Source organism: Nasonia vitripennis, assembly GCF_009193385.2.
Source record: "Nasonia vitripennis strain AsymCx chromosome 1 unlocalized genomic scaffold, Nvit_psr_1.1 chr1_random0004, whole genome shotgun sequence".
In the NCBI taxonomy this organism is placed as follows: domain Eukaryota; kingdom Metazoa; phylum Arthropoda; class Insecta; order Hymenoptera; family Pteromalidae; genus Nasonia; species Nasonia vitripennis.
The window spans coordinates 1,897,728-1,919,327 of record NW_022279590.1 but is presented as its reverse complement, the minus strand read 5'-3'; the positions used below and the strand labels follow the sequence as shown (position 1 = coordinate 1,919,327).

Sequence of the window (21,600 nt, the reverse complement as noted above, 5' to 3'; positions counted from 1 at the left end):
TATTCTTAAATTTAGATTTTTTGATAAATTCATTAAATCGTATCAAATAGTATTATTATGGAATTCCAGACTGTAAATATTTTACTATAGATACAATAATCATTACTTCGAGAATTCATCTAAAAAACGTTTGGCTTACGAAATAATTGTAACAATGAAAAACTCCCAAGTTTGACAACATTAAATTTTATTACAAAACGCAAAAGAGTTTGATAAACTAATTTTATTAACCTGTGTTTTTTCATTTGCAAAAAAGTGTGGACTTTTTGAATTTATAAAATTATATAATTATGCAATTTATGAAAGCAGAAAAATAAATAATCTTTGATTGAAACATAAAACGAGACGTTATTTGTTACATACAAAATGATAGAATAAAATATCGGTAATATGTCTATACTCGTGTCTACGGTAAAGCATAGGCCTTCGGCTTGTCTGGAGGTTAGGGGTTTGGAGTCGTTTGGTTAAAATGCACAACCATTTAGCCTATTTGTTTTCTAGGGGTTTAGGGTTTAAGGCTCTTTAGTTCACATGTACAGGCTACAAAGATCACACATTTGTAAACAAGTTTTTTTGAAAGTTAAAATTTTTTTTCGATATTTCCGTCCACCATATTGAATCCGCCATTTTGAATTTTCAAAATCTGATAATTTGTAATCAGCGACCTCGAAAACCTCTATATACAAACCTTCTACAAAATATTATGAATTGAAGTATACTTATAGTTATTTTGTGTTAGGGGTGGTTTACCCCCCTAAGGGGAAGTATCTATGAAAAAACCGACAAACTTAATTTGTTTATTATAGATGTTTACAAATTTTTTCCAAATTTTTTAGTCGTTTAAAACTTTTTTATTATATAAAATTTTTTTTCGATATTTCCGTCCGCCATATTGGATCCGCCATTTTGAATTTTCAAAATCTGATAACAGATTTGTAATCAGCGACCTCGAAAACCTCTATATACAAACTTTCTACGAAATATTATGTATTGAATTACATATTTACAGTTATTTTGTGTTAGGGGTGGTTTACCCCCTTAGGGGTAATATTTATGAAAACACCGAAAGACGTCAACTAAATTTTGTTATTAAGGATGTTTAAACATTTTTTCCAATTTTTTTTAGTCGGTTTAAACATTTTTATTATAAAATTATGCCAAAAAATATATGTTTTCAACCGCTAAAAAATAGGGGATGCTACTCTTACTCTTCAAATCACCATGAAATACTTGCTCTTTTTGTAAGAAATAACCTCCAATTTGTTTCATTGAAAAATATTAATTTTAAGCCGAGATATTTAAAAAAAAAAACGCTTTTTGGGGGTTAACTTTAGGGGAGGTTTTTACCCCTTAAAAGTGAAAATTAGCCGATAAAAAAAAATACGTGTCTCTTATTTTTTTATGTTCTACAACATATATGTATATCATCAAAATCGGTGAGTTCGGGTTGGGTACCTTTCCTTGTTAGTATCAAAAATCACATATTCCACTGCCTAGACTCCATCATCGCCGAGTTCCGACACCTAGACACTATCTAATTTTGATTCTTATCTACTCATTAGATTACAGCCATGCATCGTAAAAGTGTAATAAATGACTTTAATATAAATTATTAAGAGAACGTAACCTCAAAAGTATACTTTGAAATCTCCCATATTCGTTGGGCAATAAATGTTGAAATCCGTGACGAAATACGGAGTCTTATTGGCAAACCAATACTTAAAGGTATGGGAAAGCTTCTGGAATTTCGTTAAGTAATGGCAAAAGTTTTTCAATTATACTTCATCATTTATCTACAATATGATGAATATGCGATCAATTTTTACCACAGTTACTTAATTTTACTATAATAGCTAATATAATTCTAAATTATAGTAATTCAACATCAATATGAAGAAGAAGTAAAGCTCGACTTTTACACTACATCGTCGTTGATTATAAATACCTAAATTTTACGTATGACAATATGTTATATAAAATCATATTGTTTATTTTATCACACAGTTCTGACAGATTAATAAACAGATTATTAAATCTTGATACAACTATTTTGCTTGTTGCATGATTGCAAGTTTTATAAGTGCACTATGCCCTCAATTATTCATTTAAAATTTCTGGTTGATTCTAATAACTAATACGTTGCATGGATTTACATTGAACATGTTAATGATAAAAATGCAGTTATTTATTAATTTATAACTAATTCATATTCTCATGCTCATAAATTATTAAAAGAGCATAGCCTAGTCCAGGATATTGCCTTAAAATACGATTAAGATGCTTTATGTCACAAAATTAGATAATTTAATTCAATAAATTTAATAATTTAATAGACGTATGATAGGTTAGAATTCGAGTCTGTAAAAGCACATGGCTTGAGTTTTACGAACGTATGACATTCAGCATTAGTCAGTGTTGGCTAATTACCTAGTGTAGTTTGTTTCGTTTCTTAACACAGCTCTAAATAGTAGTAACTTTAATTATGCATAAGACTGTTAGAATGATATATGAAGAGAGGGTATAGCGAAAGAGCATAAAATTGGGCAAGTGACTACTGTAGCGTACATTAAGTATACGATCTACAGCACAGTAGTGGAATTATTCCATTTTAGGGTAAAATAAAATAAGCTTAAGAAGCTAATATACTAAAATGATTTATAATACGTACAAAATCAATGATTTTGTTGATTTTAATAACAGTTTCCGGTAATTTTTTTTCTTTTAGGAAATTATGGCTCTTTCTTAAATGTGATTCTACCAGGTTTACGAACGTCTTCTAACGTTGACCTACAACTGAAGTCGAAAGTTCTTTAAACGAGCCACCACTTGCCACCAACCGCGACTCCTAATGATAACTTAAATAAAAATTTTAATTCATGTACCGATTCAGCAATTGCTCGTGGAGATACATCTCCAGCTGATCTTCCACCCCATGAAACCTAACCTACTTATGGACAGCCTGTCATAATCTGGACATCAACTGATGGTAAGCAAACAAAATGTGATGGCAATTTAGAAAATGCAGATATTGCAACATTAGAAGTCTTAAAAGTTTCTAGTGAAACAATTAATACTACAAACAGTCAAACTGTTTAAGGTATTTTTATTTTTTATTATTAAGGGAATGTGCGAGCTAAAGCTTCCAAAATACGCCCTGAGAATACTTTGTATTTCAAATGCTAAAAAAACTAGAAGTCTAATTAACTTTTTCTTTTAGTAGAATGATTCATCGAAGTTTATAGAGTGACGCTGTGCTATTGGTGGAAATTTAAATAATAAAAAGTTTATTGGTACTACTTAGTTTTAAGGTAAGCACCGAGATCGCGTAAGTACCCATTCCTGTTTCAAAACTCATTGAAAAGCTAAGAGTCAAATTGACCATTTCTTACGTTAGCATGATTCTTTGAATAAAATACTATTACGCTTTGGTCTTGGATTTTTATTACACGCCTTATTTAAAAGGTTGCGTGGACCAGAAAAATAGTGTTTTCAGCTCCCACATCCCCTTAATCAAACGGGAATACTATCAAATATCAATACCAAATTACAATTATTTTAGTTATACCAAACCTTGATGATAATTACATTTATCAAGTTTTGATGTTCTATCCTGGAGGGCGATTCTTGTTGAAACTCCATAATTTTGAGAAAGATTCGGAAAGACGTATACAATTGATCCAAAAGAAACGTAGAAATTTTTTTAGTCTTTCTAAGGTAGCAAGAATAATAGTTTTCCACGAAACTGATGGAACACAATCATATAGGTAATCAAAACAACTTTGTAATAGGGGAGATGCACCCAGTATGGGACTACTTAGCGAATTCGACTATAACTTTCGATAAGGGCCGTAAAAGTTGCCCAAACTGGAGGATTTGCTTGCTGTTATGGGGATCCGATGTACGGTAGTGTCCTTAATTTTGCGAAATATCAAAATAAGAAGCAAATTTGTAAAAGCTAATTTTTTGGATATCGAAAAAGTGTCGCACAGTATGGAACGCCATTGATATTAACAATAATTACGATACGTATACATTGTAAACGCCTGAAAACTTTTAAAATTGTTTTCTTTATGTGAAGAAATTTCGTTTGAGCCGGCTTACACTTGTTTGCCGTCGATTTTATTAATATTTTCAAAATTTATCAAAATCAATCGCAGTTTCCTTTCGACCTTTGCTCGCTATTGTAAACGTTTGAAAGTCTTACATTTAAAAGTCCAAAAATCACCGTGGCAATCTTATGCTAAAACACGTTCCATACTGTTTCCAACCCAGCTACCCCACGCTCCCCGAGCACAATCATTCATTTATAAAATCTACTCGACACATCGGAGGAAGGCGAGCAAAGCGAGGATAAAATCTCAAACCAAATTGCTTAAACCCAGCTACCCCACGATCTCCGAGCTCAATCATTTATTTAATCAACACCTCGGCACATATGAGGAATACGTGCAAAGCTAGGATAAAATCTAAAACCAAAGTGCTTAAACCCAACTACCCCACGCTCTCCGAGCTCAATCATTTATTTAATCAACACCTCGGCACATCTGAGGAATGCGTGCAAAGCTAGAATAAAATCTAAAACCAAAGTGCTTAAACCCAACTACCCCACGCTCTCCGAGCACAATCATTTATTTATAAAATCTACTCGACACATCTGAGTAACAAATACAGTATAAGACAGAACAAAATTGCTTTAAGTCCGTACGACGATAAAAGACGCATTCAAGACGATAATATACAGACTTTAGCATGGGGTCATTATACGATGAAGTAAGTGTGATTATTTATCAGATCAGTATAATTATTTTTATTTCCTAGTTTTTTTAATCATACATAACATTTAATTTTAGATGCGTAAGAAGCAAAAAGGAGAAAAAACACGTACATTTTTCGGATGATGTCACAGTTTATCTGATGTATGCATGGAAATTTGTCTATCATAAGGCTCATTGTGGAGAGTGGGAGCAAGCTGCTTCTGATCAAGAACGTTTCAAAATGAGGATTGAAAAAACACATGCAATTATTATTCTAGTACTATTACTAGTAGAAAATGTAAGGAATTTGGTATAAAAATAAATAAATAAGCAAGAAAATTTTTATTGATGTTTTTTTATTTCACTTATATCCATGGTTACACGTCATTTTTGTTTATCCAACTATAATAAGAGTTCAATTATTTGGACTACAATCACTGAAATCTCAATTACTGAAAGATGTTGGCTCTATCGGTCTTCCCGAAGTAATTTGTGCGTGATAAAGGAGAAAAAATCCAAAGTTTTTCTTTATTTTTCCTCCGACGTTTCGGTGGACACTGACAGCCTCATCAGGAAAAATTCGAATTCGGGATCGAACAACTGAGAGATCAATACCTCTATCTCCTCTTCCCCGCCCTCCGGCGGGGATGAAACATATCCCGCAATATTCGCATGTATATACCGGTGATCGACTACTATTTCTTTCCCTGATGAGGGTGGCATTGTCCACCGAAACGTCGGAGGAAGAAAAAAGAAAAACTTTAGGTTTTTTCTCCTTCCTTACGCACAATTGCCTCGGGAATACCGATAGAGCCAACATCATTCTATATTATGAGTTATCAAAACCAAGCTGTTTAACATATAACTTCTTTCCACGTTTCTTTAAAACTTTTTCAACTAAATAAAAATCTGGATATCTAGTCTTAAGAAGTTCTTCTTTGTAGAATCCACCTGTTATTATTATTATTATCTCGATAATCCTTCAAAAAAATAAATTTTAAATTCTATATTTAAAACAAAAATACTCCAAACACTTGTTATTTTATATTTCCTAATATTTCAATTCAACATTTTCGTTTTAGAAATTGTTTAATTTCATAATTTCAGTTTTTTAATGTTTGCCTTACATGCTTTAATTTTTTCGAATTTTCATTTTTCTAAATTTTTGCCGTCAAGTTAAATTGATTATTTAATCACTAATCATCATGAAAATGAAGAAGCTAAAATTTTAGTATAGAAATAAAAAAATATGATGTCTTATTATTATCTAGTAAGCAACGTGAAATTTTAATATTATCAAAAAAGTTATCTATGCATATAGTTATTTATGACTGGCGAGAACATTGACGTGATTTTGTTATGTATACAAATTTTATATTTTATAGTTTTCTACGTCAATTTGTCACTGTCGATGTGACATTTGTTTTAAAAAGAGGTAAAAACATTTATGCTGCAAATCACTTAAACCAATAAATTATGCTACATTTATGATAATATGGATGTACTTCTTTTAAAAGGAATTGAAAATTAATCTTATTCTAAAAGTCAATTAAATAATAACCATATACTTGAATTTAACACCATTTTGAAATTTTACTCGATTTTTAATATGCAATCTGCAGTTAATTTTCAATGATTGTCTAATATTCAACTTATTGATAGACATAAAGAATATATTCAAATACTTTTTTCTGGTTTAAACACAGACACTGGATTTTTTTGTGGTACAACGATAATGTAATACGAATTTTAGATGCATTAACAAAAAATGTCTAGATGATGATTATACAATTTGTATTGATAGTCTGTTTTCAAATAAAGATAATTTACGCATATCTTTTGAACAAGTACAGTATCAGACTAATTATTATGATTGCTGATGTGTTTTTGCTATAGCATTTGCAGTCGCTATGTATTTAATATTATCCCATGCAATGTATAATTTAATATTAGTAAAATGCGACAACATTTGATTAGAATGTATGATACATTAACTTTCTCCTTTTACCAATATCAAAAGATTATAAAAATAAAATTTGTCTTGAAACAATTGCTGAAATTTCAATTCTAAGAAACGTTACTCAGGCAATAAAATTTGCTGAATTTAAATTTTACTAGCAAAAAACGCTCGCTTCGCTCACGATTCACAAATTAATTGTGATGATATTAATTGACGTGTTATTATTAAATATACTGTTAAATATTAGATGTACACTTGATGGTAGTTAATTCATGTGAAACATTTTTGAAATGCTCCAATCAGATTGCTAGATTGATAAATTCTAACCAATCAAAAGCATAAGAATTAATTACCGTCGAGTATAAATGAATATATTCAATACAGCAACTTTCTATAAAAGAAGTTATAGCTACTAGTACACAGGACCAGCTTTAAAATTATAGAATAATATAGAAATAAATTTTGAATATTAAAAAATGTTTTTAAACTCTTTGAAATTATATGATGACAGTATTAACTATATTAACAAAATCTAACAATAAAATAAAATTAATTAAACATTTTTTTTATCTACATTTATGATATGATGTAAATTGTGAGATTATGACAATCATAACATTGATATTCTGTACTAAAAAGTATTACGTGCAGAATTTTTTTTTCCACTAAGGATCAATATAAGTATGAAAAATTATGTAATTTTATATGAAATCATATTTTATATCCTCGTATAAAGATAAATTCATTTAGTTATTATTTTATTTAATACTTATCTAAATCATTAAATAAGACAGTATTTAAAAAATATTACGATGTAGTGTGCGTAAAATGTACTATTACGCACGCTTCGCGTGCGTTTAAGCACATTTTCCGCCCCCTGTATCAGGAAATAAGGTTCGATACACATGCAAAAAATTGATTTTTAAAATTTTATAAATTGATAAAATTTAGTGGTCAATATTAGAATGACACTTTATTGATTGTGGAATGAATGCAGTCTGACGGGGCAAGATCCAGGCTATACGGTGGATGCATCAAAACTTCCCAGCCAAACTCTATCAATTTTTGATGAATCATTAATGATATGTTCGGTCTAGCGTTATCGTAATGGAAGACAACGCCTCTCCTATTGATCAATTCGGGCCGGTTATTTTTTCAATCGCTTGCTGCAATCGCATCAGTTGTTAACAGTAGACAGTCGAATTAATGGTTTGTCCAGTTTCAAGCAGCTCATGATGAACAATACCCTTCCAATTCCACCAAACACTCAGCAACCCCTTTTTTCGCGTCAATACGGGCTTCGCAACTGTTTGTGAAGCTTCTCCGGTCTTCAACCACGATCTATTTAGCACATTATTGTCGTACGCGATCCTTTTTTCATCGCCCCTGGCGTGATCGTCCTGCCTAGTAATGTCTCAAGTCTCTGTTGCTGCTCGATCCAACGGCTGCACCCGAAAAATGTGTGCTCCGCGTCGTCCCAAGCCTGTCCGCAGTACGTACATTCCGGTGTGGTCACTCTGTTCATTCTGTATAGGTACTTTCGAAAGTACCCGTGTCCCGACAGTAGTTGGGTGAGGTAGAAGTCCACCTCGCCGTGGTTCCTGTCTTTCCAAGGTCCGACCTCCGGTATCAATCGGTGCGTCCACCAACCTTGTCCGTTTGTCGTCCATCTCGTCTGCCATTCTTCCATCGTCCTCGTCCGTTCTTCTGTCGCAGCGTCTGCCCTCCCAGCGTTCGAACTCCGTACGTATAAGCGTTTCCGCTCACGCGCGAGGAGATCTATCGGGATTACGCCCGCTATCATGAAGATCGCGTTTTCAGATACGGTCCGGTACGCAAACGCGATTCTTAGTGCCCCGGTTCGTTGAACGCTCGTCATAGCCTTTGCCCGTTTCTTTACCTGCAACGTATCCGCCCATACCTCTGCTCCGTAGAGCATGATCGAGTGGATGACCATCATAAGAAGTCACCGTATACTTGGTTTTGGACCTCGCGTGTTGTCCATGAGTCTGCTCAAAGCTTTCGTCGTCTCTGCTGCTTTAGCTGCAGCGTTACGTATGTGTGCCCAAAAAGTCAGTTTCGTATCTAGAGTCACCCCCAGATACTTTACTTCGTTTCTGGTAATTGTCTGTTCCGTCCCCACATTCATAGGTATAATTGTGTCTATACGTTTCCTTCTTAGTAGCAGTAGCTCAGTCTTTTGTAGCGCCAGTTGAAGTCCGTGATCCGTCATCCATGTGCTTACGCGTCTCATCACCTGGTTCAGTTTTAGCTGCGCCAGGTGGGTGTCCCGTGCCGTAATTACAGCCGCCACGTCGTCCACGTATGCGATGAGGCACGTGTCGTCCGGCATGTCTAGTCTTAACAGTCCGTCGTACAGTATATTCCAGAAGTCAGGACCCAGGATTGAGCCCTGTGCTACTCCCGCTGTCAACTTTCTCCGTCTAGTACCGTCCGATGTCTCATATATGTCCGGTACCGGTCTCGTAAATAGTCTTTTACAACTCGCACGAGGTATGCAGGTACCCGAAAGGTTGTTTCCAACGCCTCCAGGATGTCCGTCCACCTTGCAGAATTGAAAGCGTTCCGTACGTCCAGCGTTGCCAAAAGTACCAGTGATCTGGCTCCATGGCATATATCCTTTGTCTTGTCTACAATCTGTACCACGTGTGTTATAACTCCTATTGTTGAGTGTCCTCGTTTAAATCCGTGCTGTCGGTCCGAGAGGTCTCCGGCGTTTTCCACCGCTTGCAACAGTCTCGGTCGTAGCAGTAATTCGTACATTTTAATTTATAGGAGGACGACGAAGCAGGGTCTTTGGCAATGAGGACTAGCCGCGCGCCCTTCCAAGGCCCACCAAACACTCCCGCCGTCAGGCAGCCGTTGTAGAGCCTCAACAGCGCATCGGGCTGTTTAGCTACGATGATCTGCAGCAGTTCCCCAGGCACGCTGTCAGGTCCCGGGGCTTTTCGAGGCTTCAGTTTGGCTGCAGCACTCTCAAGCTCCGTCACCGTGAAAGTGGACATTCCAATGCGGTGTCCATGTCCGTATCGTCCGTTCTGTCCTGATGGGTAGGAAAGAGATCGTGGACAATCCTCTCCATTGTGTCCGCGTCCTTCGTCTCGGGTGGGTTCCAGGTGCCAAGTTTGCGAGTCACTATCTTGTAGCCTTCCCCCCAAGGGTCTCATTCTACGTCGTCTTCCAGTCGTCTCCAACACCGTCGTTTCGTGTTCTTGATCATCTGTCTGAGTAGCCGTCTCGCAAGCTTGTATTCCCGCGAGATAGCCTCTCTTTCGTCCGAGTCCCGTTCCCCTCCCGCTAGTCTGCGGAGTCAGGGGCATTCTTTTCCGATTTCGACGATTTCCTGCGTCCACCAGTAGGTCTGCCTTCTGTTCTGTCTGTATCGTTTCCGTGGCATCGCGGCATCTCAGATGCGCTGCAGATACTTTTCCAGGTCATTAGCACTCTGTTCAGCCGCGATTCGGTCCGGCCGTCCTTGAGACAGGCCCGCAGAAGGGATTGATACATTCTGCAGTTGCCTCTTGATATCGTCCCTGTTTATGCGTCCGATGTCCCATCGTGTTGTCCGCATACTCTGTCTTTGCCTCAACGCAGCGTCACTGGTCAGGTTAAAGACGATGTACTGATCACTGGCCGTGTAGTCCTCGAGCACTCTCCATCTCCCTAGCCTTGTCAACATCCTGTCTTTGGCTAAGGTTATATCTGGTATAGAGTTACCGAAGCCGGGTCGTCTGTAGGTGTACACGTTTCCGTCATTTATGACTTCCAATTCTAGCCGGGTGGCCATTTGTAGAATCAGTCGTCCTCGTCTGTTCGTCGTAGGCATCCCCCATTCGATCGTTCTCGCGTTAAAATCGCCCGCCACGATCACATCGCCAGTAAGGTCTCTGACGACGTCTTCCAGGACTTTTAGCTTGTCTTCGTATTCGCGCGCACTATTGTTCGGAGAAAGGTAGACACTGACAATAGTGACAGAGCCCACCCTTGCCCAAGCATAGTCTTCTCCGGCCCACTGTCTATAATCTGCGCCGCGCTCGCCCCTCGTACCCGCACCGCCACCGTGTTCGAGCTGCTGGCGATCCACGATGGCTCGGAGAGGTTTCTGTACTACTCGCTTATCACGAGCACGTTCCCGTCCACGATGTCCTGTGCTGTTGAGACGCAGTCCAAGTCCATGAATTCCAGTGTCACCTTGGAAGTCATGACCTTTACTGTAGCAGTCTGTCCTAGTGTGTCCTGTATAGTCTTCTGGAAAGCCTGTCGCTCTTGTTCGTGGTCGAGCTGTAGGAGTACGGATCCGTCTCTGGTCTTGCGTATAGCTCTGACGTTAACTTGGCTAGCCGTCTCGTCCACGTTCTGTCGTAAAGACCGTAGGACGTCTGCGTAAGTCTTGCCCTCGACTGGTTTGATAAGGATCGCACCTCGCCTGGGTTTCAGGTTTGGGCAATCTGTCTTACGCGGTTTGGGCTCTCGACTCCAGCCTGTCCAGTCCCGTTTGCGTTCGTTTCCGGTTCTGTGGCCACTTTCCATTTTCTGCGATTCGTCGCTGTCGTCCAAGCATCCTTAGCCGGGTTACTCTGTTGGTTAGAGGTTCCCGGATCTGGGCTTAGAGTTTGTCTGTATGCTTTTATTTTCGCTCCCGGTGTCTCCAGTCCCTCGTCGGTCCGTTGTCCCTCGGTTTTCGTCAGTTGTCGGAGTTGCCTCATACGTTGGAGCTCATACAACCCAACCTCAACTAATTCCTCAATCTCTCCCATACCGTCCGTTATCACGCGACTAACAGTCTTTTGAACGTTTGTCTTCGCCTTCATTTTAACTAGGTTGCTGCGTATTGCGAGTAGCTATTCCTCTAGCTTTCTCTCCGCAGCCTCCCAGCTTTGTGGCCCCTCCACGATGATTCCGCCCGTCTTGTCATGTTTTCCTGTCTTGTCAACCACACCGGCCAGGTTACCTACCGTTGTAGTAGGGGAGCTGGGCAGCCCTCATGGTGCACTTAGGATGTTCGTCGCAGGTAGCACTCTGAGACCTGCTTGCTGAATTTCTTTATTCATGTTTTTTTGTTTAATCTTCTTCTTCTACTACGTGTGTTATGTGTTAAAGGTCAGGGGTTCGTCCGAGTGATGGTTTCTGCAGTTCGTCCTGAGTTTTCCCGGTAAAAGAGCGTGCTTAGAGTCCGTTCCTCCCTCTCTACTACAAGGAGCGGGATTTGGCGCTGGTGCGCTTTACCATTGTGCAGGGCGAGCCTCCCGACTGGCTAAGCCGGGTCCGATCCCTTCCAACTACTGGCGGCCCAGGAGTGCTAGTCTGGTGTTAACGGAGGTACCCTCCAGAGTCGGCACGCTTACAGTCACGGGAGGACCCCCTCTTAAACGCTTCCTCCACCCCATAAGAAGGCCCTGCAGCGTGCCCCTGCACTCATACCCAGGAGGCACCGCGACCTCATTCATGGAACGTACTCATTTATAGAGTGTCCGCACTTGCTTGGCAAGATACCCGTCTATATGGTTCCACATTCGTTGGCGATACCCGTTTATAGAGACCCAGACTCACTCCTCGCAGCGCTCCCAGGCGAGTGTAAGGGAGTATAAGTTTTAGTCTGTGAGTGGTTGTGTGACAGTCGCTTACCACTATTGGCGGCTGCCGCCAGAGCCTTCCTCAGCCGTTTCTGTTATAGCGTTGCTGCAGAGAGCATTGACGCGACAGAGAACGTTTCCAGCGGACGCTGCGTGGAAGTGGAAGGATAGCATTTCCCTTTTGCAGGTGTTATCCACACAAAAAGGCATCCGCCATTGAATAAGCATTACTGATATACAACTTTAACGCTATCTATTAGAAAGAACCGGAATTATTTTTTCCCCGACTCAATATTTATTTAAATGTACATTTTTAAAAATGAATTATATTGATGTGATTTTGACAGTTTATGAATAAGACTTTTCAAAAACTTCGTAAAATTTGTATCAACTATTTGTTGATTTTTTTCCCACTTACCCCTTAAGAGTACTTCAGCAAACATGCATTATTCTGGTCACTTTCTGTTCATTTTCAGTATATTTCCGGTTTATTGCCGGTTATTTTTGGTCACTTCCGGGTCATTTTGTATTTTTTCCGATTAGTTCCGGTCAACTTCCTGTGTACTTCCGGTAAACTTCCGGTAAACTTTTGGTTTACCCTAACCCCTAAGGAGGGGTAGTTTTGGGGATAAAGTGAACTTATAGCCGGAGACTACCAGACACATTTTAATATAATAGAGGATTATCTGAAACGGTCCGCTATGTGTTAGTGCGCGACCGCGAGAGATTCGTTACCCGAGGATAGTAATCAGAAGATAAGCATAATCGAACAATGATAATCGACTTTGATTCACCCCGCGTTTATCAGTTGAGTGGACAAAAGACTTTCCTATCCTCTGAAGTGGAAGGCCCACCAGAGGAGAGCTGCTCCTGTGTTAAAGGGGATGAGTAGAAGATATCCACTATGCATGCCCTGCATACTTAGTATAGGTAAACCACGCAGCTTCAGGCTGATGTGTGAAGTACTACCATCTCACCACGAGCCTGTGACCAGATAGCTCCACCTAAGAACAGGGTACTACCATCCTGATCCGGTAAAACACCTGAAGGGGGGGAAGGAGTGAATGGGGTGAGCCATAGTCATGTTGCATTCATAAATGATTATTTTAACGTTAATTCTCTTGATTTATATTCATATGCGATACTGGATCTCAGAACCTACAGGAGAAGAGAGTGGACTGCACACATACTCTTCGAGAGCCTGGGGCTCATAGACTACTGGGTATGGAGGAGACCGGAGCAAGAAGCGAGAGCTACCCTTCGCAACTTACTCAGTTGAGAGCCACATCTTTAGTGCTCGCTGCTGGCTCTAGGGCTCCTTATATACCCATGTCGCTTCCTCTCTCCTGTGTTGTATGCTCGCACGCTATCTACCAGCGCATAGGTAGACTATTTATATTTGGCTACTAGCGCCACTCAGTCAGTAACTTTTCTGAAATGCTCCGATCAGATTGCCAGGTAGATAAATTCTAACCAATCAAAAGCACGATTTCAAAAACGTTTACGAGAATTAATTACCGTCGAGTATAAATGAACATATGCATTTAATACAGCCAACATTCTATAAGAGTAGTTATAGCTACTAGTACACAGGACCAGTTTCAAAATTATATGTTGTAACAACAAACAACAAACTCTTTGTAATTATTTATATATAATTTATATTTTATACAAAATCTAACAATAAGATAATATTAGTTAAACTTTTTTTTTAATTTACATTTATAATATAATATAAATTGTTGGATTATAACAATCATAACATTCATATTCTGTACTAAAATGTAATTCATCCCTGGTAGCAGCGTTCCCGAGAAAGTACCTGAAAGCTATCGAAATTTTTTCAATCTACGAGTTTCCAGGTTACAATCTAGATGAAAACCCCGATAAATCAGACATGAATTCTAGGGGAAATATTGGTAGAGTTTTTTTCCCACTATGATTTGTTCATATAACCTTACTTTTTGCGCCAATGATCCTGCTTTACATTAAAATTGTTTGAAAATGTTTATAAATTGATGAATATATACCGTATAAATTCATCTAGAATGTTTTTTGAAGGGGAAATATGATTTTCAAATTGCGCGATAAGAGTGAAAACCTAACCCTACGCATGCATACTTTCATACATGACAGTATGTACATACAAGCATGCTGTACTGGCTGACTTTGTGATGTTTAAGTGCAATTACTGTGTAGAAAGTGTCATCGAGGTGCTCAAAGTCACCAATGATGAGGTTTGCACAGGTATTTCAATCTCATAAGTATACGAGCGCAGTCACTGTCAACCACCAAATCTCGCATAATCATGCTAAATCCATGATATTGAAGTTTGATGTCTGTTCTTTTGCATTAAGACTTGTTAAATTATTTTAAAACAGTCTGCTATCTCAGTTTTTACTTAACAGTCTTGGTTCGGCTTTTCACCATGACCCCAATGGCGTTCGCGACAAAAAATACAGGTAGGTCTATACATGAATATTGAATTCATCTCAGCTATAATGAATTCAACTTAATATAGTGTTACAACATGCGAACACAAATTAAGTTACAAAATTTCAGTTCTCTAGGTATAATAGTTAATCAGTAATAGGTATAGTAGTATTCACTTTCGTCAGTATTTCCAGAAACTAATTCTTTTAAACGTTAAGGATTAGTGATATTGTCAGATAATACAACGTTACCTCTATTGCAACAATTAGAAAACTAATTATCACATAATAGATCAAATTTGAATACAAAATTCACATATTTCACTCATGCTGCCTAAATCATTCTCCATAATTGCTGTTTCATCGAAATCGAAATCAAACATGGCATCCAATTCTGTTATTGAAATTTTATAGAAATTTTTAATAGCGTAACCTTTGAATTTTTTATAGTTATTATTATAATCTTATTACTTTTTTATTTTCTATTAGAGTTCAGAGCTATAAATATAAATATATATACCTAATTAACCGAGCGATGTTAGGAGTGAGGTGACTCTGCTACTAATACATTAATCAAAGTATCCCTATATAAAAAAGTCATGACCGGATGAAGTGAAGCCAAGAATGCATCAATATGATTGGCTCATGTAGTGCGCATGCGTCAAAAGTATCGTTAGAATTTTTTGATTTGTTTTTGATTTCTAAAATTGATTCTAATATTAAAAATGTAATATAACACTATAATACATATCAAATTATAATTTGTGTATTTATAATATTTTAGAAACATTCTACTCTCGAGACTATTCTATTCTCGAGACATTACCTTAAAATTTTAAAAGGAAGTTGGCGACGGAACCGCGGTAATTTTGAAATTTATATGAGCGCGAAATGAATCATATATTGTAAAGTTTGATATATTTCCGTGATAGAAAACAAATATTAAAAATATCAATCAAGTATTTATATTCCATTTAATAAGTTAATGAAATTGTAGTCTACTACAGTGCGCGCAGCGCACTGCGCCAAGTCTAGTTTAATTATAAGTTACGATTTATTTGACAAAATTTATATTGTTTAATATTAATTAATCTTTACCTACTGATAAATTCATGTAACGTCTCGATAAGCTTTATGACTATCGAGACGTTTATCGTCTCTTGTGATATTATCTAGTTCATTAGTATGGCTTCAAGAGGTTCTCACTCGGGACGAAACGTTGCCTATGTTTACTTATTAATAGTGTTGTTTGTTTTTCTGGGAATCCAGAGGTTATCCTCCAATGTTTGTCCCTATTATATTTATTTTCACATAGAATTAAGAAAGTTCATACCCGCACAAATATCTAATTGCAGCATCCCTTTGATCTTGACCAAAACTGCAGATTACATCTTATGATATGCATGAAAACATAAAGCATTCGTCATTTCATGTTCACATATACAGAGCTCTATAAAAAAGATTTTATCTGCACAAATATTTAATCGCAGCATCTCTTTTATCTGAACCAAATCTACTTTTTACATCTTATGATATGCATGAATACATAAAGCATTCGTCATTTCATATTCACAAACACAAAGCTTTAAAAAAAATAGCATATCTGCACAAATATTTAATCCCAGCATCGCTATCATAATATATGTCAAAAATATAAAAAAAAAGAAATACATAAATTACGTATATTTTTTTAATTGTTTTCACAGCTTCCAACATACCTGGACCAAATCTTGAAAATGTTTTTAAGTAGAAATGTATATTTTTATCATATGTACCTGTCTATAACATTAAATAATAAATTACGATACGTGTGACCTAAGTAGCCGATTACTGCACGGCGTGTATTAGCGCTCGAGGGTGATAAAATGCCGTGCACCAATAGACTGCTTAGTTCACAAGTATCGTTTACAATTTTATAGCACAGCTGCTTAAATTCGCCAAGTCACGCCTATCCGTGATTTAAGCAGTCCATTATTGTACCGTTAGGTTAGCGCACGAGCGTAGCGAGTGCGATATACACGGTGCAATAATGGACTACTTAGATCACGGATAGGCGTGACTTAAACGCGGATTTAAGCTACACTGTGCTATAATAGCTTTTTATTTTACATTAAGTTTTGTGGAATAAATGCAAAAAAATCCAGACGGACGGAAATTTTTTAAGTTTTTTTACTATTAAAAACTAATTGAAATTGTTAGTGTATCATCAGGGAATGGAGGTTGAATAATAAGATTGTTTTTGGGTAGAAAAGTTGTAGTGATTCTTTATTCAACACTTGCCGCGAAGCCATATACAAGAGCTGTCACTCGGTCGGATCTCATACAGAAGTGAAGCTCGCTCGTATGTACGCTATATCTGACACTCCCTCCCGTACAAATATATTAATGTTTTTCTCGGTTGCTATCAGCTGGTCTCTTTGGTGATGTTTCGGTGTAATCTGTTATTTTTGTCTACAACATACAAACATTAAATATTAATAAAGAAAAATTATAAATTTAATATTAGATTAGTCAGTCGATTATGCAGGTCAAAAGAACGGGGATTTGTCAGAACGTCTGCTATCTGTTCTTGAGGTGTAATCCATTCTACTTCTATTAACTGTTGCTCAACACACTCTCTCACGTAGTGTTCTTTAATGTCTGTCATATGCCTTAACTTATTTCCGCCACCTGTTTTCGCATCAGATCGTGCTGATCGATTATCACACCACAGTGTAATTGGTATGAATTCTTTTGACAGTACTTTTCGTAATGAGTTATGAATTGAGATTAACTCGTGACAACAATCGCTCATCAAGACATATTCTGCTTGGCAGGTGAATAGTGCAACATAGTAATGTTTTCTTGTCTTCCAGGAAATTATGTCTCCGTACAGTCTAACTATATAACCACTCATGGTTAAAGAATCTTTACAGTCGCCACATCTTGCATCGGGGTAACCTTCCATTCTGTCGCTTTTACCAATATAATTAAGTCCTATATCCTTTGTGCCTTTGAGATATCTGAACACTCGCTTTACATTTTTCCAGTCGTCTTTAGTCGGGTTTATTTGGTGTCTGCTTAGTACGTTCACTGCGTAAGAGATGTCTGGTCGACATGCATTTGACAAGTATAATAGTGTACCGATTACCTCACGATATGGCATATTTCTGTCGCTCTCAGATACCATTAAGTTACTAACCTTGTCATTTTCTTCTCGTTCTCTGTTAGCCACCTGATTTGTCACCATTGGTGTTCTATGCGGATGTATTTCTTGAAAACCGAATTTAATTAACATTTTGTCTATGTATTTTGACTATCGAAAGTTTAGAACTTTCGTTTTTCTGTCTCCGATAATTTTAAGACCTATGAACATTTTCGGTTCACCCATGTCTGTAATCTCAAAATGTTGCATAAGATTCTGTTTGATCTCTTGCATTTTGTTTTTGCCGTTACCTGATAGTAGTATGTCATCAATATACAATACTAAAATCAAAAGTTTGTCATATTCATGATACATAAATAAACATGGTTCATTTTCATCTGGCTTTACTCCATAGGTATCACTGTCTCTGTATACTTTTAAGCTATACAGACCCTTTTCCAATTTGCATACTTTTTGTCGTCTTAGATGTTCAGGCAGTTGAATTCCTTCGTGTGCCATAACATTGCTTGATTAATCATTAATTTTTCCTTTCATTTATCTTCAAGTTCTATGTTACATGCTGGCGCTGTGTTTTCTGTCATTTTATCGCTATCGTATATTTTTCTGTCTCGTATAGTGGTCTCGAAATCAGAGTATATTACATTCTCATTGTGAACAGAATTGTTTTCATTTTCTACGTTGCTGTTGTTATCTAGTTCCTCAATTTGCACTGTCGCTTTTCGTTTTGCCAAGCTTCTCGTTGTTATATATGCTATTACCTCGTTCTGTCTTTGTCTACTATTTATGTCGGTCTTTCCGGTCTCGAATTCTATAATCCAGTAAGGTCTTTGATATATGTCTGCCATTAAAAATTCTTTCAAAATAGGGTCAAAAATGTCATCTCGTCTTTCGATTTATTATCTAAAAATATGCTTAATCCTAAATCAGCAAATTTTAGCAAGGATAGCAGATTCTCGGACGTTTTCTGCGGAGATTAGATTTTTCAAGCTTATTGTTTTATTTTTAAGACATAATTTTACGGTTCCTACTCCCTATGATTTCAAGTTCGCATTCTCGTTTTTATTCGCACATTTAATCTCAGTCACTTAGTAATTAGGTTCAGCTTTATGAGTTATTACTAGCAAATTGTTCTAATTTTTATACTTACTATTTTGACTTGACCTGTCTGCATTATTCTTGTGACTTTCATTTTTGGGTCTATTAGTACCCTTTCCACGTCCTCCCCAATTTCCACGGCCTCTCTTATTTTCCGTATTCCCTATTTTTTGCCTCTTATCGTAATTCTGACTGTTGTTTGTGTTTTTGCGTTTATTGCCTCTATAGCCTCCTCTACCACGGTTGTTATTAGAATATGTAGAGTTATCGTACCTGTCGCTATTTTTCCAGCCGTTCTGCTGTCGCTCATTTCTCTGTCGTCTCATCGGGCAGTTTGCAGCGATGTGTGTTGTAAATCGTTTGCAGTCGAAGCACTTCTTGATTCCAGTACCACGCCTGGGGCAAGTATCAGCTCGATGTCCGTGACGGTCGCACTCGTAGCAACTAACCATTTCTAGATTCGCTTCTGCTGACAACGCTGTGCCTGTCGCTTTTGGTGTCGTTGCTGTCTAATTCTTTGAGCTTTCCATATGCATTACATACAATTTTGTTTTATCGTACGTTACGTTTTTACCTGTTTCTTTTAACATGAAATCTATATCAGCAATTTTCGAAATTGCTTTAACTGTCGCTTTTTTGAAAGCATCTTTCTTTTCTATTTCTCATAATGCTTCAGTGTCAGGTAAGTTATTATAACTTCTTACTGATTCTTCAAAACGGTCTGTGAAGTCGTTCGCCTTTTCTTTTATGGGATTGTACTGTATATCGTACAACTGTCGTCTAATAATTGTAGAGGTTACATTCAATTCACTCGCTTTAATTTCTTTGATTCGGTCTAGAATTTTAACGGGGTCCTGAATATCAATTATTTTTGAATGAATGATAGACTAAATCAAGTCGATTTACTATCATATCTCTTGCTCTGAATTTATGTTTATCTTATAAAGGATGCATTTAATGTTATATTGGCATTTTCCGTCAGATCTATGACATACAGTATGTCATTTGCCTGTAATTCGGACTTTAAGAGATCCAGAAAATACTCATATTTTACTTTTTCTGCCAACTTATATTCCCGTTTCAAAGTCATTTTTTTTATTCACATTTAGAATATAATGTAAATTGTAGGATTATAACAATCATAACATTTATATCCTGTACTAAAATGTAATACATAATACAATATTTACTTTTATATTAAATGATAATGATATCTTAAATCTCTAGCGTAAAGAAAAATGATAACAACTGAAGAAAACAGTTATGAACTGCAGATGACAGCAGAAAAATGTCGGAATTAAGACACATACAACAATAATCTTCTGTTGTCTTCAGTTTTATTTAGTTTGCTAGAGTTTTTTTCAGTTGGCTTCAGTTTTTTTCAGGTATAAAATTTTACAATTTTATAAATGAGTAAAAAATGAATACAACAGACAATAACTATTAATAAGCGAAGACAACTGTTTTCTCATAGTTTAAAAGAGTTTTCTTCTATTTATGATGGTTATCTTCTACATGCACTGGTTTTTTTCTAATCAAAACAGTTATTTTCGGATTTCTACTGATTTTTCTTTTTAAAACACGCCTTTAATAACATAAAATATAGACGAAGACAACAGTTATTTACAATTAGTTTTTTCAGTTTTCAATTCTATTATGACATTCTCTCGCTAAAAATTTCTGTTTTGTTCAGTTATCTTCTCTTTTAGTCTAAATGCTTTAGATGAAAGCTGTTACGTGCAGAATTATTTTTTTCCACTAAGGATCAATATAAGTATGAAAAATTATGTAATTTGATATAAAATTATACATTATATTCTTGCATAAAGATCAATTAATTTAATTATCATTTTATACAATAATTATCCAAATCATTAAATAAGTCAGTATTTAGAATATTTTTCGATACAGTGTGCGTAAAATGCACTTTTACGCACGCGCCGCGTGCATTTAAGCACATTTTACGCCCCCTGTATCAAAAAATAACTTTTGATACACATGCGAAAAGTTGATTCTACACGAGTGGGAGGTTTGTCGGCCGAGCGAAGCGATGGTGACAATCTCACGAGTATAAAATCTACTTTTACGCACTTTTATCGAAATATACTATTTTAACAATCCTTATTGAAAAATCTCAAGTAAGATCTTCAGTCAAAATTATATCTGTGATTTTGCGTACGGATTTATAAAATTTTATGAATAGATAAAAATCAATTAGTAATAATCAAAAGACACTTTATTGATTGTGATATCACTATGATTATCTCACTTGAAATTTTCATGTCTAATATTTTAAAATCAAAATATTGCTGAAAATGCTCCAATGCATGTATTTTTGAATAAGGTCTTGCTATTTCAAAAATAATTTCCAATTATAACAAACTTAATAAGAGTATTTCAGAAGAAAACTAATATAGCAATATACCTAATAGTGGATATCTCATTTGAGATTTATCAATAGGGATAACTATAGATAATTGATGAGAATGTTAAAATATTAAAAATTTACATAAGGTTTCGGTGTGCAGTCGCACGGCTTGAAGAAATATATATAACTATAAAATTTGATAACAAATATTTAGATATTATAATAAAAATATATAATACATTATTCAAATAA

The 21,600-nt window shown here is 36.3% G+C and overlaps 1 protein-coding gene across 13 annotated transcripts in view; it reads left to right on the top strand.

Moving 5' to 3' along the window:
* LOC100678622 (dentin sialophosphoprotein) overlaps window positions 1–21,600 on the top strand; it is an 860,138-nt gene that overhangs the window by 142,310 nt on the left and 696,228 nt on the right. Inside the window, exon 1 of one of the 13 annotated variants that reach the window (XM_032601289.1) lies at window positions 2,894–2,986. The exons of the other annotated variants lie outside the window; for them this stretch is intronic. The gene's annotated coding sequence lies outside the window, so the exon portion shown is untranslated. Of the gene's footprint in view, window positions 1–2,893; window positions 2,987–21,600 lie in introns of those variants that run through there. 13 annotated transcript variants of the gene reach the window in all.